Genomic DNA, 19,842 nt, shown 5'->3' with positions numbered 1-19,842 from the left:
ACGGATAAAAAAAAGAATTTGGTCTAAATTGGTAAAAGTTAGTAAACTCCTCCAGTTTGGGTTACGTTTGCTTTGCCTTCTCAAATTTTAAGTTCTGCTGCAGACTGGCACGATCTGCCACTCATCCAATTCGCACTTCGCAGTGTATTGTGCCCATGTTCTCGGATCTCTTCGATCCGTCGTTATCTCAGGTACTTGAAGGTGGATGTGTTTTAATGAGGGACTCTGCCATGCGTAATGGCGAGCTGCTAAGCACGTTTTTGCTCCCAGGGGGTGGTCGGCGGCGGGGATTTTATTTGAGCAAGATATGCCGATTGTTGTGTCTGCCTTGAGAGACCATTACAGTTAAGACGCCTACCTTGTCAGCAGAATTACGCGCCTAATGTCTGTCTGGTGTATTTGCGGGTAGATAGGTCCTACTGAGTGGATCGTATTATTGTGCAGTGTTGAAAATGTGAAATTTTACTGAATATATCTCGGTGCATAATGTTCTCTTTCATTACTAACTTTTAGCATGTGAATGAGAAGACGAGGGAGGTGATTTACATGCGTTTGGGACGCATGATTCCTCTAGTATCGAGTTCCCTCAATGGTATTCATAGATGGACTCGATGAGCCACCTAAATGAAGGGGAGGGAAAGCTTATCAAACATGCTTGCGGCTCTATGTCACTCGGTCTACCGTGCCACCCAAGCTCACCTTTTTGGATAATTGAGCTTTCTGTAAAGGCTTTGGGGGGCCTCCTCCTAACCCTGACTTCTACATTGGGATTCTGGGGCTTTCAGCAGACAGTGCTCTGATTGTGAATCTATGGAGGGATTAAAGTCTGTGCTATGGGGACAGTGGGGAGGGGGGGGGGCAACCCCCTCAGCTCTCTTCCTCCAAATGAGACTGACAAAGGACCCCCCCCCTTCCACAAATGAAAGGCCAGTGCGGTCATTTGCATGAACTGTTACACATGAATAGAGTTGATGAAGCAGGGATAGGAGTATTGTGGTGGAAACATAATATGATCCCAACAAAGGGGGGCATTCACCATCCCCCCCACAAACACACAGACATCCACCAACCCACCCACCTCACACACACACACACGCACTCGTCCACCAACCCACCCACCTACCTCACACACACATACTGTCTTCCCTTCCCCCAATTACCTACTCATCTACTATTTGGCGTTATTGGAGGAGGAGGGTGTAAGGGGTTAGTAAGAATGCCTGGAGACTTGTTGGTGGGTCACACAAACAAAGTGGAAGTGTTTACAAACAGGTCCTCACAATTCTCTCACTACAGATTTAACATTCAACAGCGCTTGTGTGGGGGCTTAAAGAGTGCTATGGCTGGCTATGGGCAGTGAGCACCAACTCTTGGCACTCGTCTGTATTTAGACTCAAGTGGGGACCTCAAGGACCCCCACTTTAGAAGCCCCCTTCTACATTCATAAGGGTTCACAGGATGCCTGTGTGTTACCAGTTGGTAATAAGAGCACTTGTTTGAGAAGCTTCAAAAAATGTGGTCATGTTTTATGCAGCTTGGTAAAAGCAATGCAAATGAAGGAATATGTGCAGAGTTGGACTTCGCTAAAGTTATGGCTAGAGAGCTTTCCTTTGTCAGCACATTTTAATCAGGGAGCTACTTTGAAATATTCTAGGAAGTAGGCAATAGACTGTTAACTTTATATGTAAGAAATGCTTATCTATGAAATGGACAAAAAAAAACGTCTTTGCATGTTGTGGGAGGTACAAATGGGTGGATAAAAAAATTAATACATGTATTATTTTAGTGTGTGCTGCAGTCTTACAGTCAGAGACAGGAAGTGAAGGACTTCCCGTCTTTCAAGACACCTTATGTGTGAGGTCATGGGCACTGTGCACAGCAGTCTGGGTATTAGCTAACAGCCCTTTAGGCAATGGAGGTACAGGCTACACAGACAGGAACCCGTTATGAATCTATTGCAGAACATAGGCATTGGAATTTCCAATAAAAGTGCATTTGTATCTGAGTTGCAGTATTGACTGTGTGAATGCAAACAATGGTGAGTGAGTAAGTGCAGTGAACTATTGAATGGGTTCAAAGTTTATGAGGAGGGTGTGGAGCAGTTCTTTAAGTTCACCATGCCAGCGTTGGCTTGCTTTATTATGGTTTCTGGCTGGTACACATGTGGGTGGCAAACATAATCAGTGGCTTTCCGCATAAGGATGTTTAGATAAGGATTGTGGCTTCAGTTTTAGTAGGTCACTAACTTTTATTTGGCTCCAGAGATGATGTGATTTAGACACAATCCATCTGCTCCAAGCAGATAGGAAGGATGACGGGGGTAAGAGAGTTTTCTTACTTAGCCATTCACTGCCTAAAGGACAATTGGTTTATACTATTTGGACCAGCAACCAAACTTTTGCTGTGATTAGCAAACAATTGATTGGGCTTTCAAAGGTATTCCAACATTTATCATTTTTGCATGTAGCTACCTAAATTGTCAGGTCAATTGAACCATCAGACCCAGATGGACATGTTTCAGACAATCACCCTGCTGGATAAGGAAGCAGACAAGCAGCAAACGCTAGTTAGTCTGAGGCCGGGGTGGGTACTTGCGACAGTGGCTACATACCAGACCAGCCACTCCCTGAGAAAGGAGACGAGAGAAGGACATATTACGCAAGTGTCTAATGAAAACAGTTCTGAAAGGGCATGAATGAAACATGTTTCTGCACCTGTATGTGATTATAACCAACCCTCACACAGGGCTTTACACCCCCCCCCCCCCTCCTCTGGACAGGAAAATCAAGTTGTTTTTCCTCCATGTTTAATTGCTGGTGCAGAATGTCTGAACTGTCAAATAGCCCAGTTCAGACAGGCATAAGTGACATACATAAGTGAAGAGTTTATTCTGGTGGTTAGAGAAAAAAAAAAGTTTTGCTAATTTTACTTATGCAAACACAATTATTAATTTGGAGTTAACGTTTCTTAATGGCTGGAACTCTAAACTAGGTTTCATTTTGATATTGGACTGTCAAAGTGTGCTCTTAAATTGCAGGCAAAAGTGCAGAGAGACAGAAATTCTTTCAGGAGAAGCAAGGCTCTGTCTGCAAGTCAGCCCTTTGCAAGTAGGTTGGGACCTTGTTATTCTTTAAAGCAATGCACCAAAGTGTGGCTCTTGTCCAGCCATTTCACAGAGGCTGAAACTTCCTCTAAACTTCCAGTGCCCAAAAATGTCCTGGTGCACACTGGGATATCTGGCCTCCAGCTGAAGGGGCCGCTTGTTGGAGGAGGGGTGAAGCAGAGGAAGTAAACTCCCTGAGGGAATATGAGGCTATGTCCTGTTTCATATGCAAGACACAGCCCCTTGCTAAGCCCTCTGACAGCAAGCCATGTCCACTCTGTGGACAGCACAACAGCTGGTAGCCATGCATATCAATGGCCGCAGAGAGAATATCCCCTTCTTCTCTTTCTCCTTCTTTCTTTATGGAAAATGTGATACAGACTCTGTTTTAAAACCACTTTCTGTTGCTCTCTATTAGACGTTTTGGTGTTTCGTCATTTGTGGATTGCTTTGTGTAGAACTGTGCGATGTAGTCTGTACACACAAGAAATCATAATTTTAGCCAGCTTGCCCAAATAATTAATTAGGAAGTCACTAATTAAATTAGGCATAGCTAAATGAGTCTGTTCTTACCCTGCTCCATCTTAGTAATCCTGCCAGACTTTGTCATCTTACATACAGTCATGTCTAAATGGTCAGTTGGATCAATGTTATATTGACAGCTTGGACTTACTGTGTGAAGAAAGGCTCTGAGTTATGTACTGTGAAGAACCAAAACAAGACAGGAGCAGCGTAAAGACTTTAGCGTTATACTAAATAAATACTAGTAAAAATTGATGATATTATTATCATCAAGTCAGAATTTAAATAACGTTTTTGCTCCAGTTCATGCCCATGTCTATGTAATTGATTGTGCTTTGCTATAGTTCTGTGGATATAGTGAGCTGTTTCAATGAGGATGCCTTCCTTTGACAGACCCAAAGGGATGGACTCCATACTGAAAAACAGATGCTTCTGCAAGAAAGATAAGGACAATGGAAACCTCCTTTTAACCATTTGGACTATAATTGCTTTGTAGCTTGAATGATATGCAAATGCAAGTCAATTAAGAAGGTTTTTTTTCTAATTAGCAGTTAAGTTTGTGTGTGAAGAGACATCCACTAATTATTTGCCTCATGCATGGTTAATTTGCAGAGCTTGGATTTTTGTCGCTCTTTCAAGCGGCAAACCACCCAAAGAACCACCGTTATTTTGCTACTCCCACCCCCCCAATAAAACAGCAGGAAAGAGAAGAAAGTCATTTTTAGATCTGCTCCGAGGCTCCCTGGCTAGAGAACTTTAAAGGAATCGTGCCGTAGAATGAAAAGTATTCATGTGGTTCAAACAAACACAAAGACAAAAGAAGAAAATACAGAACCATGTATGACGAGCCAGAGAGCGAGAGAATTACAGGTGACACACTTAACTGTGCGTGTCTGGGAAATTCTTCAAAAGAGTGTGAAAAAGATGGAGAATAGAAGATGTGATCTTTCCTTTCATATCTTCCCTGCCAGCAGCTGATGATTCCATTCAAGCTCTTTAAAGTCAAAGTCTCTCTGTTTTGGCTGGTTTGTTCAGACGGAGTTCAAAGACACATCTGAAAACAATCTAGGTAGCTTCTTTCAGGGTGGTGGTTATTTTCACTTTCTTTGATTGGGCACACAGTATACACAGCAAGGTAGTGTATGTACTCTCCCACCACACACACACACACACACACACACACACACACACACACACACACACACACACACACACTCGCACACACTCGCACTAACATGGACATCATCCCTCCACCACCCTTGTGGATTAGCACCAACCCTGCAGACATACATAGAAAAAGCAGAAGTTGTGACCCCCCATCACAGGGCAATGTCTAGCCTCCCTCTCCTCCTCTGTGGCACTTCCCCTCCCCTGCCTCCCAGCCTCTGGATCCGTCAGGAGCGTCTGCACATGACTAATGGAGGGCACTGCGTAGGGTTCTGTGATCATGGAGACAGAGGGGGCTGGAGAGTACATTGATGTACCTGCTGGCTGTAAGGCGGGGCTGGGGGAGTGGAGGAGACCATGTGTGAAGTGATCCCCCTCCCTCCCTAAGTATGGAGACGGTTGGAATGCTTGTCTTGCCTTGCTACCCTGTGTGTGACCGTGCTATCTGGTCCTGTTTGGGAAAGAGGTTCTAAATGGTGCATGCTAAGTTCAGAGTGAATGTTTTCAGGAATAAAGAACCTGCACGCAAATCAACCTCACGTAAGCCTTTTTCCTTGCTCAGTGAACTTCTTGTGGTGTTCACAACCTTCCGATTGAGCAAGAAGTTCCACTTAGCATGGCAGTGCAACCTGGGGCATGCCCCGGTACATGCAGTCGTGACATCACACGAAAGAACCCAATGACTTCTCTTTGCTTTCGTGTGAAAAAACGGTTTTCAGTCGGTTGGCACAATTTGATGACACCGACAGACTGCCGGGTAGCGAACGACAACGTTACAATTTTTTCATGGCTATTTATTATTGATGGTAGATTACTGTAGGCAGCAAGGGCCTCCGTGTTTATTTAATGAGATAGACTGTTTGCAGGATGACTTGGGGTTTGAAGTATTCATTGGCACACATGGCCCTGCAATCCCAACTATTGTATCAACTAGATGCATCCCCAACCTCCTTCCACGAACTCATAGCATCATCCAACAAGCTCTAGAGCATCCGCTCTGAGAATCAATGACACTCAGAGAACCGGCCAGTTATTGGGTTTAATTTACATATGCATGCCCGGGCAGATTTTAAATCAAGGATGATGATCTTAACCCATGTAGCTAAGCCACAGACCTTGTAGGAAGAAAAGCCTTTTCTAGTAAAGCAGTCTGTTACAGAGAGTCTTACTGTAGTTGTTTTTCACACACAGGAAGAAGATTCTGTTTGTTTTGACTCGCAGGAACATTTAGCAGTAAATCATAGTTTTAAAAATGGAGATGGCGTCCTTTTCTCCCGCTTGTGTCTGGGTGTGTATGTGTGGATGAAGATAGATGCGGTGATGGTGACTGTGGTGTACTAGTGTGTCTGGTATGCTCTGTTTGCTCTGTTTAGGAGGGGTTCAGACCATAAACATGTATGTTGTTCTTTAAACAAGAGAGGACATACAAATAAGACATTTTTCACATTCAAATCACCATCAAATTACATGTACGATCCTTTACTGTAAATGTTATCTCTGCTTTGTCATTGTGCTGGTCAATCATGGTCTCTTTCCAGTGTGTTATAGTGACGAGTATGAATTTATAGAGCTTTAATTGTCCAGGCCTGTGTGGGTTTTATGTAAAGTGCAGAAGGCAGTGGATTTCTGTGGATACAGGATCCAGACTGTGTGAGAGAGTGGTCGTGGGACAAGGCTGGCTGGCCGGGGACTGGCCTGGGGATGGGGACTAGCCGGGGGATGGGGACTAGCCTGGGGATGGGGACTAGCCTGGGTATGGGGACTAGCAGGGGGATGGGGACTAGCAGGGGGATGGGGACTAGCAGGGGGATGGGGTGGCAACTTTTCTGCTGCCTCAGCCCAGGACCTCTCTTTTGTGTTGGTGACGCTGGGCCTTTAGATCCTCCCAGTGTTTGGAGGAGCAGTCTGTCACATGACCTCCCCCCCCAAAATGATGACCCCTCTCACCTTCTCTGCTCTTTCAGTCCCGTCAGCCTATCACATGCCTTTGAGCAGCTCCCTCGAGGCAGATGTCTGATGAAGGAAGTCAAACATACACGCACGCACGCATACACGCATGCACACACACACACACACGCACACACAGAAACACAAACACTAATCTAAAGATTAATTCTTATATGTCTGTCACATTAAATACACTTTTAATAAACGTTAGACTCTTTTTACCGCTGAAAGGCCTACCAAAATGTTTTTGTGTTTGACAAAGCATCCTAGTGAAGGCTGTTTTAACACTCATATAATTATCTAATGTTTACTTAGCCAAAATCTCCATGTGAGGCGCAAGGGAACATTTGAATAGGAATGGGCTATTCTGCCTCATTTAGTGGGTGATTGTGCGTGGGCAAGTCTGTGTGTGTGTGTATATCTGTTTGTGTGTATAACTGTGTGTGTTTGTGTCTGTGTGCGTGCTTGTTTTATGCCTTGATCAGCTGTGGGAGGAGATTAGCATGAGCGCACTGCCTACTCATTTCCATCCCCATCTGTCTGTCTCCCACGGTGACGGGGCCTCGACTCCTCTACGCACACCACCCCCACCTCGCCTCCACAACGCCTCCTGAGAGATCCCTGGAATCCAAACACAGACAGACTGACACACACACACTCCCCGCCCCACACACACTTGCAGTCACCCTGTCAGGTGTGCTAGTGTGGTATAACTCACAGCAAACACAGCAAACAGACAGGAGACAGACTCCCCCCCCCCGCCCCCCACAGGTCTAATGCTAAAACCCAATCCTGAAGCCTGGCTAATCTCGTTGCAGATTGAACTAGCTCATTGAAACTGGAGGACGACAAAACCAGAGCTTTGCAGAGAGCGTATCTATATACCTCAACTGTCTGTTATGGTAACAGTGGAGAGGCAATGCAGGGAGCTGCTAACAAGATGCTAATACAACATACAAATTATGCTGCTGATTTGGGCATAGAATTTGAAAGAGTGTGGTATATATTTACACTACACACGTTTACATAAAACATTAAATATGTGGTCTGGGGATGTATCGAATAACCCACATCCCCTCTAAAAGTCATGATGTCAGCTGCCGCGATGGACATTTGGCGACCCAGCTGAGCGCCAGCCATTGAAATATGAAAAGGCCAGAGGTGTGTTCTGTTGTCGCCTCTTTGTTGAGGCTGCGTTGAATAGAAAAAAGGAAGAAAAAAAAGAACTGGCGCTGCTGCAGCCATGTCAAAGGGCAGCCCCCAGGAGCTCAGGGGGGTGTTGTTTGGCAGGGGGAGGAGCAGGAACGGGTGTCTGGGGGTCAGCCCCTGCTCAACGGGGTTTGTTTGTTGACCTTTTGTCATCTTTTTTTTTTTTTTTTTGCAAGTGGGCATCAGCTGGGATTCTGTGATGAGACAGAATGAGATGACAATGAAAGCCCCTCCCCCCGTCAGGTCATCAGGTCTCCCTGGAGGCTGACTCAGAGAATACTGGTGATTGTTGGAGCCCCCTCCTCTCCCTTGTCTCATCTCCGCTCTTCTTTCTTCGTCGCTAATGCTGACCATTGGTAGCTACTTATACCGATGTATAGGGCTAGTGTATTGAAGTAAGCTAACTTTGTGACACCTAATACATTTAATCCAAACCCTTCCATTACTGAGGTGAAATGAGAAAGGTCCCCAGCAACTCTGTTTTCCAAAAAATAAACAGTGTTTATTTTCGGACTGCACGGGAAATGTGTAGTAAGTTTGCTTCCTTGTGTTTACTGGGCAGGGCAGAGATACAATCAGTAAACGTCAGTGATCTTGGCTCTGTTTAGTCTACTGACTCATTGAAATGTCTGGCTGCTCTGGGCTCTTCCAGGAGTGCTTGGGTTAACCTTACACAAGATTAATCCCACATGAGATGGACTTAATTGCCCTATCGATCCAACAAAGCATCTGTCCTAAACCTTGACCGGCGAGCATAAACTGCTACTGTTGATTACCATACATACTGTAATGTCTGGGGCTGTTTAACAGAAAACACAAATACACACACAGAGAAAGATAGAGAGAAGATAAAGTATACTGGTGGAAGCTCACACCACGGAATAGGCAATCACTTCCAGCCCATACCCCCTAAGGCAGCTGAAATGAAAGGATATCCTCTGCAGACTGCCCGAGAATGTCACCAAGTCAACCTTAGCGGAGCCAGGTTATAAGGAAATCCACGACAGAATGGTTTGACCAAGGATGTAGTTTACCTTGGTGCAGTAACAGAGAGGAGAGAAGCAGCTGAGGTGTAGGTTGAAGTTAGGGTGGGAAATGTCGACCTGAGTTGGAGAGCTAGACAGATTAGTTTATACTGCTGCCAGCGTGGCAGCATGAAGAAACACACTGGGCTGCCTGCCACACCTTGGCTGCAGTTTTACAGGAAGTGGAGGTGGTGTGTGTGTGTGTGTGTGCTGAGGCCTCAGTATTGGTGTGAGGGTTGGGCCCCACCGGCTCATTTTACTCCTGTGGAATGAAGTGTTGGAAACAATGGCTTATAATGTCATTAACATCCTAGCCCTAGGGTCTCTGGCCATTCCTCCCCCCAAATCACCCATCTCTTCAATTAATCCCATCCTAGATCCACTCTGGCAAATGAACTGGCGATGCAGATACTAAATAAAACAATGTGTTGAAAGTGGATCCCTCCTTCTGGCTAGGGCGTTTGCTTCTCAGGTTAAGGAAGTCGCCACAGCCCAGTCCCTATTTATTCCTCTCCTTATCTTTCACTTCTCTCTCTCTCTCTCTCTCTCTCTCTCTCTCTCTCTCTCTCTCTCTCTCTCTCTCTCTCTCTCTCTCTCTCTCTCTCTCTCTCTCTCTGTCTCTCTGTCTCTCTCTCTCTCTCTCTCTCTCTCTCTCTCTCTCTCTCTCTCTCTCTCTCTCTCTCTCTCTCTCTGCCTGTCCTCTACCTCTCTGAGCTCAAGTGAAACCCATTGATTTCTCGTCACAAACCCCTGCCCCCTCCTCCACTCATATAATCTCTCATTGTAAATCATACACACACACACACTTGAACATGCATAACCAAAAGTGTTTATGCACATGCACTCTGATTTACTCACACCATATCAACGTACTCCTACACACACGCAGTCAGGCAGCGCGCACACACAGAGCAAACAATAGTACTATTTAAACCCTTGGCTTATAATTGATGTAATTGTAGATCTCTAGACAAGGAAATTTGTATAATGTTAGACTGCCCCCTCCTACTGAAAACTACCTTTGAGTAGAAAGGCATTATTTTCACTGTCAGCCCCCTCTCCTCATTCTTCAAAGGGAGTCTGGGAGCTGCTTTCTTAAGCAGTAGGACATCTGTTTGTATAATGCCTACTGCCATTTATACAGGCCCCTGTCAATCTGCTGCCACACGCGTGTGCCTGTGTGGGACAAACCAAGTTATTCCATCTGACCTCTACTCCTTCACAAGGATCATCTGTCTCATTTAATTTTGTGCGCACACACACACACACACACGCACACACACACACACACACACATACACACATAGGTCAGGTCCTTTGCTGAACCTTGCCCTCGGGCCACACAAGCCTATCCAGCGACTGGGAGGAAGCAAGCGCTGATGAAAAACCTCCCTCCCCTCCTCCTTTCTCTTCTTTCTCCATCTTTTCATCCCCACCCCCGTTTTAGGGATAGCTGCTAGGCATCGGCGAGGCTCTGCAGCATATTTGACGGACTTTGTGTGTTTGTGTGATGCAGCAGACACATATCGGCGAGTGCGAATCCAAGTCACTGCATGTTGCAAGCCTAGTCCCAGCATGCTGGTTTACATGACCACACAGAGTCCACCAATGACTGCACTCTTTGTTTGAGGTTAGTTGGACCGTTACAAAAGAAGAGAAAAATTCTTGGTTTTGCTTCTCCCTTGACTGTGTATTTATTTTACATTTGGAAACCCAATCAGACTGTATTTTGTGAGAGGAATGTTACCTTAGTGAGGTTAGTTTCATAGGAGAGAGAGAGGGGAGCTTGGGATTTATCCATGTTGGATTTTCCACTGGAGCACAGAGCTTGGACCGTATTATTATAAGAGAAAATGAAATGGGAGGCACTGTTTAGTCTTGGCTGAAGGACGGACCTAGAGATGTTTTGTCTCCCCTTTCTTCCCTATCTAATTTTCTCTTTTTCTTTCACTGCTCTTCTCATAGTCTCTCTCTCTCTCTCTCTCTCTCTCTCTCTCTCTCTCTCTCTCTCTCTCTCTCTCTCTCTCTCTCTCTCTCTCCTCTCTCTCTCTCTCTCTCTCTCTCTCTCTCTCGTCTGGGGCTCCTGTCTCTGTTGGTGGAACAGCTATCCAACTCAGGAAGCGTCGTGAAACATCAGAATCCACTTCCTACAGCAATCAATAGATCTCAGGTCCAGCACACGCACACACAAACACACACACACACTCACACACACACGCACACACACATACCTGCATTGGAGAGATTTTACACACACACACACATCCTTAATCCCCCCCATCCTCAGGAAACAAATCTGTGAGGCAGGTAATTATCCCTCTGTCCAATTTAGCCTTTGAACAAACGACATAAATGCTGAATGTATTTAAAGGTGATGGTGTTCAGCACTTACCTTTTAAGACTGGCTGAGCTGCTGAGAGAAGCTGTTTTAAAAGACAAGCCAATCAGACAGCCCCGTAACCTCGGCAAATTCTAACCATCTTCAATATGCGTCTGCGATTTACACTACCAAAATTGGCTCCTCTGGTCCCATTTGTGGCTACTTAGTGTTAACAAAAGCTAGGCCTGACAGCAGTGGCAGCCAAGAGCAGGTTTGTGATATGGATAGATGGAGGGATGACTGGATGATAACCCCCCCTCCACCCTCTTCTGTCGAGCTGTAATGAAATGATAGATCCCCGATGTGGATCGGGACGTAAGTGAAGGCCACACAGGCACCTAATCTCCGCGGAGGGAGAATCCAGCGGCTAATGTGTCCATTAGCGTTCCACCGTCAGAGAAACCAACGCCAGGGAAAGAGTGATGAGGTGGAGGAAAGGAAAGAACAGATCTTAACCCACTCAACTGAGTTCTCAGGCCTCAATTTGATATTATGAAAAATGGCAACAAATTAGAGCTCTATTAGTTCAGGGTTTGTGTTTGCCTCCTATGACGTTTGCAGCTTAGTCGCATAGTCGTTTTTGAAAGACTAAACAACAACTTTTGTAATGTTTTCCAAGATCAATATATATTATTTTGCCATATGGAATGTTTTATTTGGATGTTTCCATAGGGATGCAGGATAGTATTGTTGATTCCGTTTTTTCCCAGAGCCCAGGCCAGAGTCCTAAGGTCAGCAAGGTTGCTGATGCTGAAGTGTGTCCCCTCCCCTTGTCCTTCAACAGTGGCTGGCTTGTGTCAGCCAGTCATGTGACCTGAGTGGGGTGATTGCCGGTGGACAAACAGGCTCCCAGCCACACGGGGATGGACCCTTTAAAGGGAGAGCACTCACTCTGGTGCTTACACACTGCCTGTCTGCCATATCAGAATAACGACACAGCGTTTTCGAACCCCCCCCCCCCACACACACACACACACACACAGACATCCACCCACATATACTGATACCTCTGCATCTTAATGCTCACCTGCTGAAATGTAACCCTCCTCGCCTCCCCTCCTGCCACTTCCTTACCTGTCAGAGCTGCCAGCTGTGCGTCTCAGTAAGATGGCACTCTGCTCGTCTGTGGTGTCTGGCTATGACTCGCCCCTGGCTGCGGCAGGAGGAATCTCTGGTTTTGATGAGACACCACAACGACTTCCTCTGACACACCCAGTGTTTTGACAACGCTAACATCACAACTTTTGACCTGCCCTGCCCATACGTCTCTCTTTTCTCCCTCCCTCCCTATATTCCCTCCCTCTTCCCACACCCCTCCCTCTCCTCAGCCCCCTCTCACTCATTTCCTTTTTGGTTCATACTTCCCCACTCCAGCCTTGTGATTTGACCACTAAGCCAAGTCATCTCTACCTCAGTCCCTCTCTCCCTCTCTCCATCTCTCCCCCTATCCATCTCTCCCTCTCTCCCTGTATCCCTCTCTCCCACTCTCCCCCTCTCCCTCTCTCCCCCTCTCCCTCTCTCCCCCTCTCCCTCTCTCCCTCTCTCCCACTCTCCCTCTCTCCGCAGAGTTCAACTTATTCGGAACAAAATGTCCGGGGCTCGGGTGGAAAGCACCAGCATGTGCTGGCCACCCGGGCTGGTTTGAGGCAGCTCAGCACCCTGCCTGAACTAAAGCGCCTTTGTACACTCCCTTCACAAAGATAGCCCTCGCAGGCAAAAAAAAAGAAAAACTACCCCAACCCCAAAACAAAACAAACAACAGAGTTGTAGCCAGGGTGCCTGCACAGTATCAGAGCACATTGCCAGAGTCAGAGGTTACAGATAAAATGGGTGAACAGCAGAAGAGAAATTGAGGACGTTTTCACAAAGAGCGTGTGTGAAGACACTTGAGTCCTGCAGTGACAGATGGGTCACCTAACTGCCTCTGGAAACAACAACTACACAAGCAGTCGTGATTGTAGACACACCAACTGTCATAAATGGCCTGTAAATGGACAGTTGAACGAAATACTGTTCAAAGATTCTCAGTCTTTCCGGTTGGACAGGGTCTTGTTTACTCTCTTTCCCTCTCTCTCTCTGTCTGTCTGTGTGTATGTGTATGTGCCTGCAGAAAGTGCTAGTGAACTTTGAACCCATCCACGGGTCTTTGCCTGTTGTCTACAATAGTAAACACTGCAAACAGCCAGATACATGTTTATTTAGGCATGGATAACATAATCAGCCTACATATACATTCCATATTTCTACAGGACTTCTACTCCTGACATATACACACCTGAAGCATCATTAGAAACAGGGGTTTGTTGAGCTAGCTCAACACGAATGCTTGCATTATTCTATTGAAAATTCTAACCTTAGCCTGACCCGAAGTTCACTGACGCACGGTTCATGAAATAACCTACACTGCAGTTGTGCGCTGCCCAGAGAGAGGCTTACAGTAGGGCTGCCAGGCAAAGATAGCACCCGCCACTACAGCAGAGGGATTTCTATTTCAGTCTATTAGTTTGATGGGGTGATGCAGACAGTCAGACACCTCCATGGCAGATAGAGAGAGGGAGCGAGACAAGGAGGGGAGGGAGGATGGGGGGGCGATAATGGATTTACTTTAGTGTGTGTGCCAAGGTGCCAGACAGCGGGAGTCCTCTGTGACAATCTCTGTGACTCTCTCTCTCTCTCTCTCTCTCTCTCTCTCTCTCTCTCTCTCTCTCTCTCTCTCTCTCTCTCTCTGTCTCTCTCTCTCTCTTTCTCCCTCTCACCAACCTCCCTCTGTCCTCCTCCTCCCTTCCTCCTTCCATTTGACTGCTTTCTCTCACACTCTCTCTTTTTCTCTTTGCGAGGCTGCGCTGGGAGAGAGCTCAAGCATTAAGAGACAGCCATTCTAGTGTGACAAACTGTACCCTACCACTCTCTTGTCTCTTTCCCTTTCTCCTTTTCTATCGTGCTTGGAGAGAGCCAGGGCATTAAGGGAAAAGCAGCAGTGTGTGTGTGTGTGTGTGTGTCTAATATGCCGCCCCCGCACGCGCTTGGCCCTGCATTATCCCAAATGCCGCTGTGATTGGAGCGCTAATGTGGTTGCTAAGCAAATCTGCCCTTCCTGGGCTAAATAAGAATGGGCCTGGGCTGCTTCCTGGCTGGTGGGTTGGACTGGAGGGAACATGCTGGTGTGCTAAAGACACACGCACATACACACACTTACCCAGTGGGTGTGCAGCATACACACACCGACATGCAGCTTTAGCTGGTGGGTTTTGGCGTAGGCTTGCTCCCTGGCTTGCTGTCTGTTTCTGCAGCACAGACGAGCCCCCGGAAGCAGCTTGTTAGTCTGTCAGTCTGTCAGCTTAATCCTCCTGAGGACAGAACAGGAAATGTGGAGTTTCTCAACAAAATCACCACCGTAATCATTATATAATAATCATATCATCCCTAATGCACTTAGCCATTTTGCCCATACTGAATGGGTGATGTAAAGTGCACCAGGGAAGAGGGCCGGGACTTGGTGGGGCTTCATATTCAGGGCCTTGAAATGAAAAGCATCCTGTACACAATTCTAGCCCAGGAGGCACAGGTGTAACAGTACCCCAGACTTTAGGCTGTGAGTCGTTCAGTCTATTTCTGTAATGTCAGTGAAACGTCCCCTGTGGTTAAGGAAGCTTTCTCTCCGACTTTGAGCCCCCAAGCGCTAACTTTAGCCTAGCCTAGCTCACCTGAGCTTAGCCAAGCTCCCCCCATCTCACATAGCCATTTGGCGAGGCTTCCTGTAAGCTGAGACAGCAGGTGCGGGTCAACTGTCCGTCAGGGAGTGAGAGAGAGGTGGAAGTTGGAGGGCTCAGTTCCTAAAAGCTCTTTAATTAAACCGACGGAGAGGTCTAGAGGCCCTCGGGGCTAACGTTTAGCACGTAGCATTCTGTTTGGAGACCTGAGACAGGCAATGCAGTAATTAGCATGCCCAGAAGCCAAGAGGTGACGGTATGGAGGTGCTAAAGGTGGAGTGCAGGATCTACTTTCAAACATGGGTTTGTTTTAGGGTGGTGTTTGTGTGTGTGTTTGTAGTCTACTTTTAGCCTCACACTCAAGGTATAGACTTTCTACATCTTACTCTATTATATATTTTCCATGAAACCAAGTTTGTGAAGTATTTCTACTTTGGAATATGTTTAACTAAGGTTCAATAAAACCCTGTGCTTCTTCTATTCCTGAGTCTAAATCTAATGAAAGTATAGTCATTTTCTAAACAAATGTGCTGCAATATGCACAATATAAAATATAGCAAACAAACCATGCAATAAGGATAATCATCATTAGCCTACTATACTAAGTACTGGTACTGTGCTGGAAATTCTTCAAAAACAAAGCCCTGAGAATTCACAGAGTGGGAATGTGTGAACTGAAAGAGACTGAATAGAAGAACTCCACTGTAGCTGTGTTCTATTTGTGAGGGGGGCCTCATGTGTGCTCGGCCTGACCTGATTCTAGCCGGCATCGCGTGCGTGTGTACAACGTCTCCCTCCTCTTTTCTCTCTCTCTATCCCTTTTCTCCTCTTCCCCCACTCCGGAGCCGCATTACAGTGCGCCTCAGCGCCTCTGCAGTACAGCACAGTTGAATGCAGCATCACATACATACACATACACACTCACACACACACACACTCGCATGAGCAAACACAAGTCTCCCCACTCTCCCAGAGCTAAGCTGGGCTAGCACGCTCACCTCTGTAGGACTGGCTGGCTACATGTGCAAGATTTGCAGCAGATCTGCAAGATTTTCTTTGCACGTTTTTTGAAAGATATTATGCACTGGAATGCGTTCATTACCGTTCTCTATCTAAAATACTATACACTGTAGTGTTACTCGGTTAGTAGACTGAAGTGTAAATGTATGTAATCTACCTCACACTGGTCCAATACCGAGAATGAGGTGTAAATAGTTTGTACCGATTTACGTTTCAGCATTTTGCCAGGCAGGTGGAAAGCTTGTGTGCGTGTTAAACATTTTGCAGAGGTAGTGCAATACTTGTACACACACACACACACACACAGCCACACAGACAAACATGGCATGTTGTCGAAACCCTGAGAGGTAAACGATGCCACCGTGCTCCTAGACACGTAGTTGATTACCACCTCAGCCGCGTGGAACCCGAGCCCTGTTGGCTGCTCCTCCTGTTTAGTCTGCCCCTCCACTTCCCTTCTCTGTTTTCATGGGCAGCTCACACGTCTGATTCCATGACTGCTTCCCTCCCTCATTCTTTCTCTCTCCCGTTCCCTCTCTCTCCCCCCACCTCTTTTCTGACCCCTCCATCCATCTCTCTTCTGTTCCCTCTTTCTGTCCCCTCTTTCAGAGGTGCTGTTGTTTGAGAGACTGGTGCAGCATCCAAGGCCTGTCATCCCCAATTACCCAGACGTGGGCCTCGGCCTCTGTCCATCCCTAATCCCCTCTTTCTCTCGCTCCTTTCTTTCCCTCTCTCCCTCTGTCCTTCTGGTTGGGCCAGGGAGCGCTAGGGGCCGGGGGCAATGCCCCTGTTGACATTTATGTAAGCATCCCGTCTGACTCAAGCAGAGTTGCATGTACAGGACATGTACTGTAAGCTTACTTAATCCCTCCGTTTTTTCTGTAAGGCTCACTTAGTAGTGTGGTCGTGTGCATTTATGCAGTGTTATTTGTCCAAATACACACGCATGTACACACACAAGCAGGCACACACACACACACAGGCACTCACAGGCACTCACAGGTTTACGATTGTGCGAGACTCTCTCAGACATCTGAGATATGGTATAGAAGGAGGAGGGGCGGAGGAAGAGGAGGGTAAAGCGACAAGAGAGCACTCATGTAGTCATTGAGATTAGGTAGGAAACAGTCGCCTTTGACTCCAGAGAAGGGGACCGTCACACATACTCACCCTTGTCTTGCTTTGCTGAAAGAAACCTTTGGCCTTTCAGCCTTTCAGCCTTTCTCCCCTTCCTACCCATCTCTCCTCTTTTGCCTGTCTTTATCCTCTACTACGACTTCTTCTCTGTCTTTTTATCTCGACCTCCCTGTACTCTCTCCATTTCCCTCCCAGTTCTAGCCTGCCTCCTCCCCTTCCCTCTCCGTTTCATGGAGGTGGTAGCTGAGGGAGTCTGGTCTCATTTCCAGCCTAGCCTTGCCTGCACTCTCTCAAGGGGAGTGGAGAGGAGGGCTAGCAGCATTAAAAATAGAGCAAGTTCTTACACTCCGGGCATGCCCCGTTTGTGCTAGAATTAGGACTTGGCGCTATTAGCATCCCTCGGAAACTGGCTGGGCCACGAGAGGGGAGAGACAGGAGAGAGAGGACAGGCTTCCACGTTGTATCTTAAAAACTCCCAAGCAGCTTTTGAGATTAGCATCGCTGCAAACTAGGTAATCACCCGGCCCTTTGGCACGTAAGGGCTTATCAACTGCAAAGTGCGCACTATTCATTTCCATTGCCACCCTCACCACTTGAGACGCTAATCTGCTTTTGTTTTGTTGTTTGTTGTGCGCTCGTCACAGTCAGGGCCTGTGTGTGTGTGTTGCGTGTGTGTGTGTGTTGCGTGTCTGTTTTAGATGCCTGTGAGTCTGCGTAATCTTGTTTAATTCTTGGGTATTGTGCTTAGTCTTGTGGCTGTGTGTGTGTGAGTGTGTATCGGCTAGTGCCCTCTCCCCTCTCTCGGACTTGCACTAACCACTGGTGGCAGGCCTGACTTTCACTGAGGCGGCGTTAAGGCAATCATAAAGAAAAGAAAAAACGACTGAGAAAGACGAGAGAGCTAGAGGGAGGTGCATAGAATAGTACAGTTGCCTCCAACTAGAACATCCCTTGCTGATTGGTATTAAGTTGTTGTTTACCTGAACACAAGGATTAGCCGTATCAGCAAGGTTTAACTCTAATGGCTACATTGTTGATGCCCACAGTGCATATATGGAGGAGGGGGGGACATGGAAGACACAGGATTTCTCTTGGCACAGATCTTGCTGCAGCCATGGAAAGAGTTAGCCACTCAGCATGCACATCTCCCTCCAGGGCCAGAAACTTCTACCCCCTCTGCGCTCAACTTGTTTTGCTTAAGGGAGGAGTACAAATGACTGTGGACATAAGTTTCAGACTCAAAGCCAGCAGTTTCTCTTGTGAGAAAAATTAATCTTGAAGTTGTTATGAGCTGAATGTGGCCAGGGGGAGACATCTCAGTTAAAAAACTCATTCAATGCAGAGTTTTCATTTAGGAGAAGTGTTGAAGAGCTAAATTAAATGTTTAGTGAAAAAAATTGTTTTGGCAGGTCTGGCAAATTATACTAAATTGTGGTCAATGGACACATGATTGTTCAATGTGTAAGCAGCAGGGGCTGTGTGAGATAAGAAAAAACAAAGCTTGGAAAAAGTGAGAGTAGAAACTTCTGGCAGAACACTTGTATGTTCCTTCCCCCAGCATGTGTTTCCCATCATGCATCTGGTTGCACATGATGTCAGTGCCTCAGAGAGAGAGAGGCCTGTGTGTGTGTGAGGGAAAGGGGGAGTGGCAGAAACACCAGTCCTGCTCTCCAGATGTGAGCAAAAGAGGGGAGCAAAGAGAACAGGGTGGACAAAAAAGCTCTAAAACAAAATATGTCATCAGTCTTCTCTAGAGAACAAGTGTCTATTCATGCAAAATACATGTTTGAGACAATGTCCCTGTGTAGTGACATGTTACCTGACACCTTTATCCCTCTTCTTCAATTTATTCCAACCCATGTACTAGCCTCCATGTTAAATACAGCAGAACTGTACGATAAAAGTTTTAGTCTATCACTTGGCATGGAAACCGTACTGTAAACCAGCTACTTTTCGTGTTACACTTGGCCTCTAATATTTGGCCTTCAACATCCTATTTCTAGAACAAACACTTCTACTGCTGCTAGCAATGCTTCCAGTTTCTGCCTCCACCCACAACTCAGAGTGGAGGTGACCCAAAGTTTACATTCCCCTGTTATTCAACCTGACCCTCCCCTGACCTCTGAAGACTCAGGCTCTCTAGCCGTTAAAGTGAGGCGAGAAGGCCGTGACTGGAGTCATTAAAACACATTTGGCGTCATTAGGCCTTTAAGTGTCCCCCCTCTTGATTACTTCTCAAGATAGGGTTTAAAGAGCAGGGCTGCATTTCTAAAGGCTAGGCCAGACGTCCCCCTCCTCTTTTTCCTCCCTCTTTATTTTTTACAGTGGCCCAGACCGTAAACTCGGTCCATGGTGGGGGGGGGGGGGGGTGACGTGGGATGGCTTTGGCCGTTTCAAAGAGAGGTCAGGGAGGGTCGTGAACCCTCCGCGACACTCGTGGACTGGAGTGGGTGGCGAGTTAAGGCATCAGATACGATCCTTTATCAGACACCATCGTGAGGGTCACTGATAAGGTGCAAGCCACAGGCAAGCCGAAACACATGTACTCCTTTAAACACTTCTATCATCATCCACAATCACGTGACTCTTGATAGTTTTATACCACTGTAAATACCACAAACG

The 19,842-nt window shown here is 46.6% G+C and overlaps 1 protein-coding gene across 1 annotated transcript in view; it reads left to right on the top strand.

Annotated features, from left to right (window-relative positions):
• skia (v-ski avian sarcoma viral oncogene homolog a) overlaps nt 1–19,842 on the top strand; it is a 57,603-nt gene that overhangs the window by 1,816 nt on the left and 35,945 nt on the right. The gene's annotated exons all lie outside the window — the stretch shown is intronic.

This window comes from Hypomesus transpacificus, chromosome 18, assembly GCF_021917145.1.
Source record: "Hypomesus transpacificus isolate Combined female chromosome 18, fHypTra1, whole genome shotgun sequence".
NCBI lineage: Eukaryota > Metazoa > Chordata > Actinopteri > Osmeriformes > Osmeridae > Hypomesus > Hypomesus transpacificus.
Note: the sequence above shows the minus strand (reverse complement) of the source record. Positions and strands in the feature narration are given on the sequence as shown.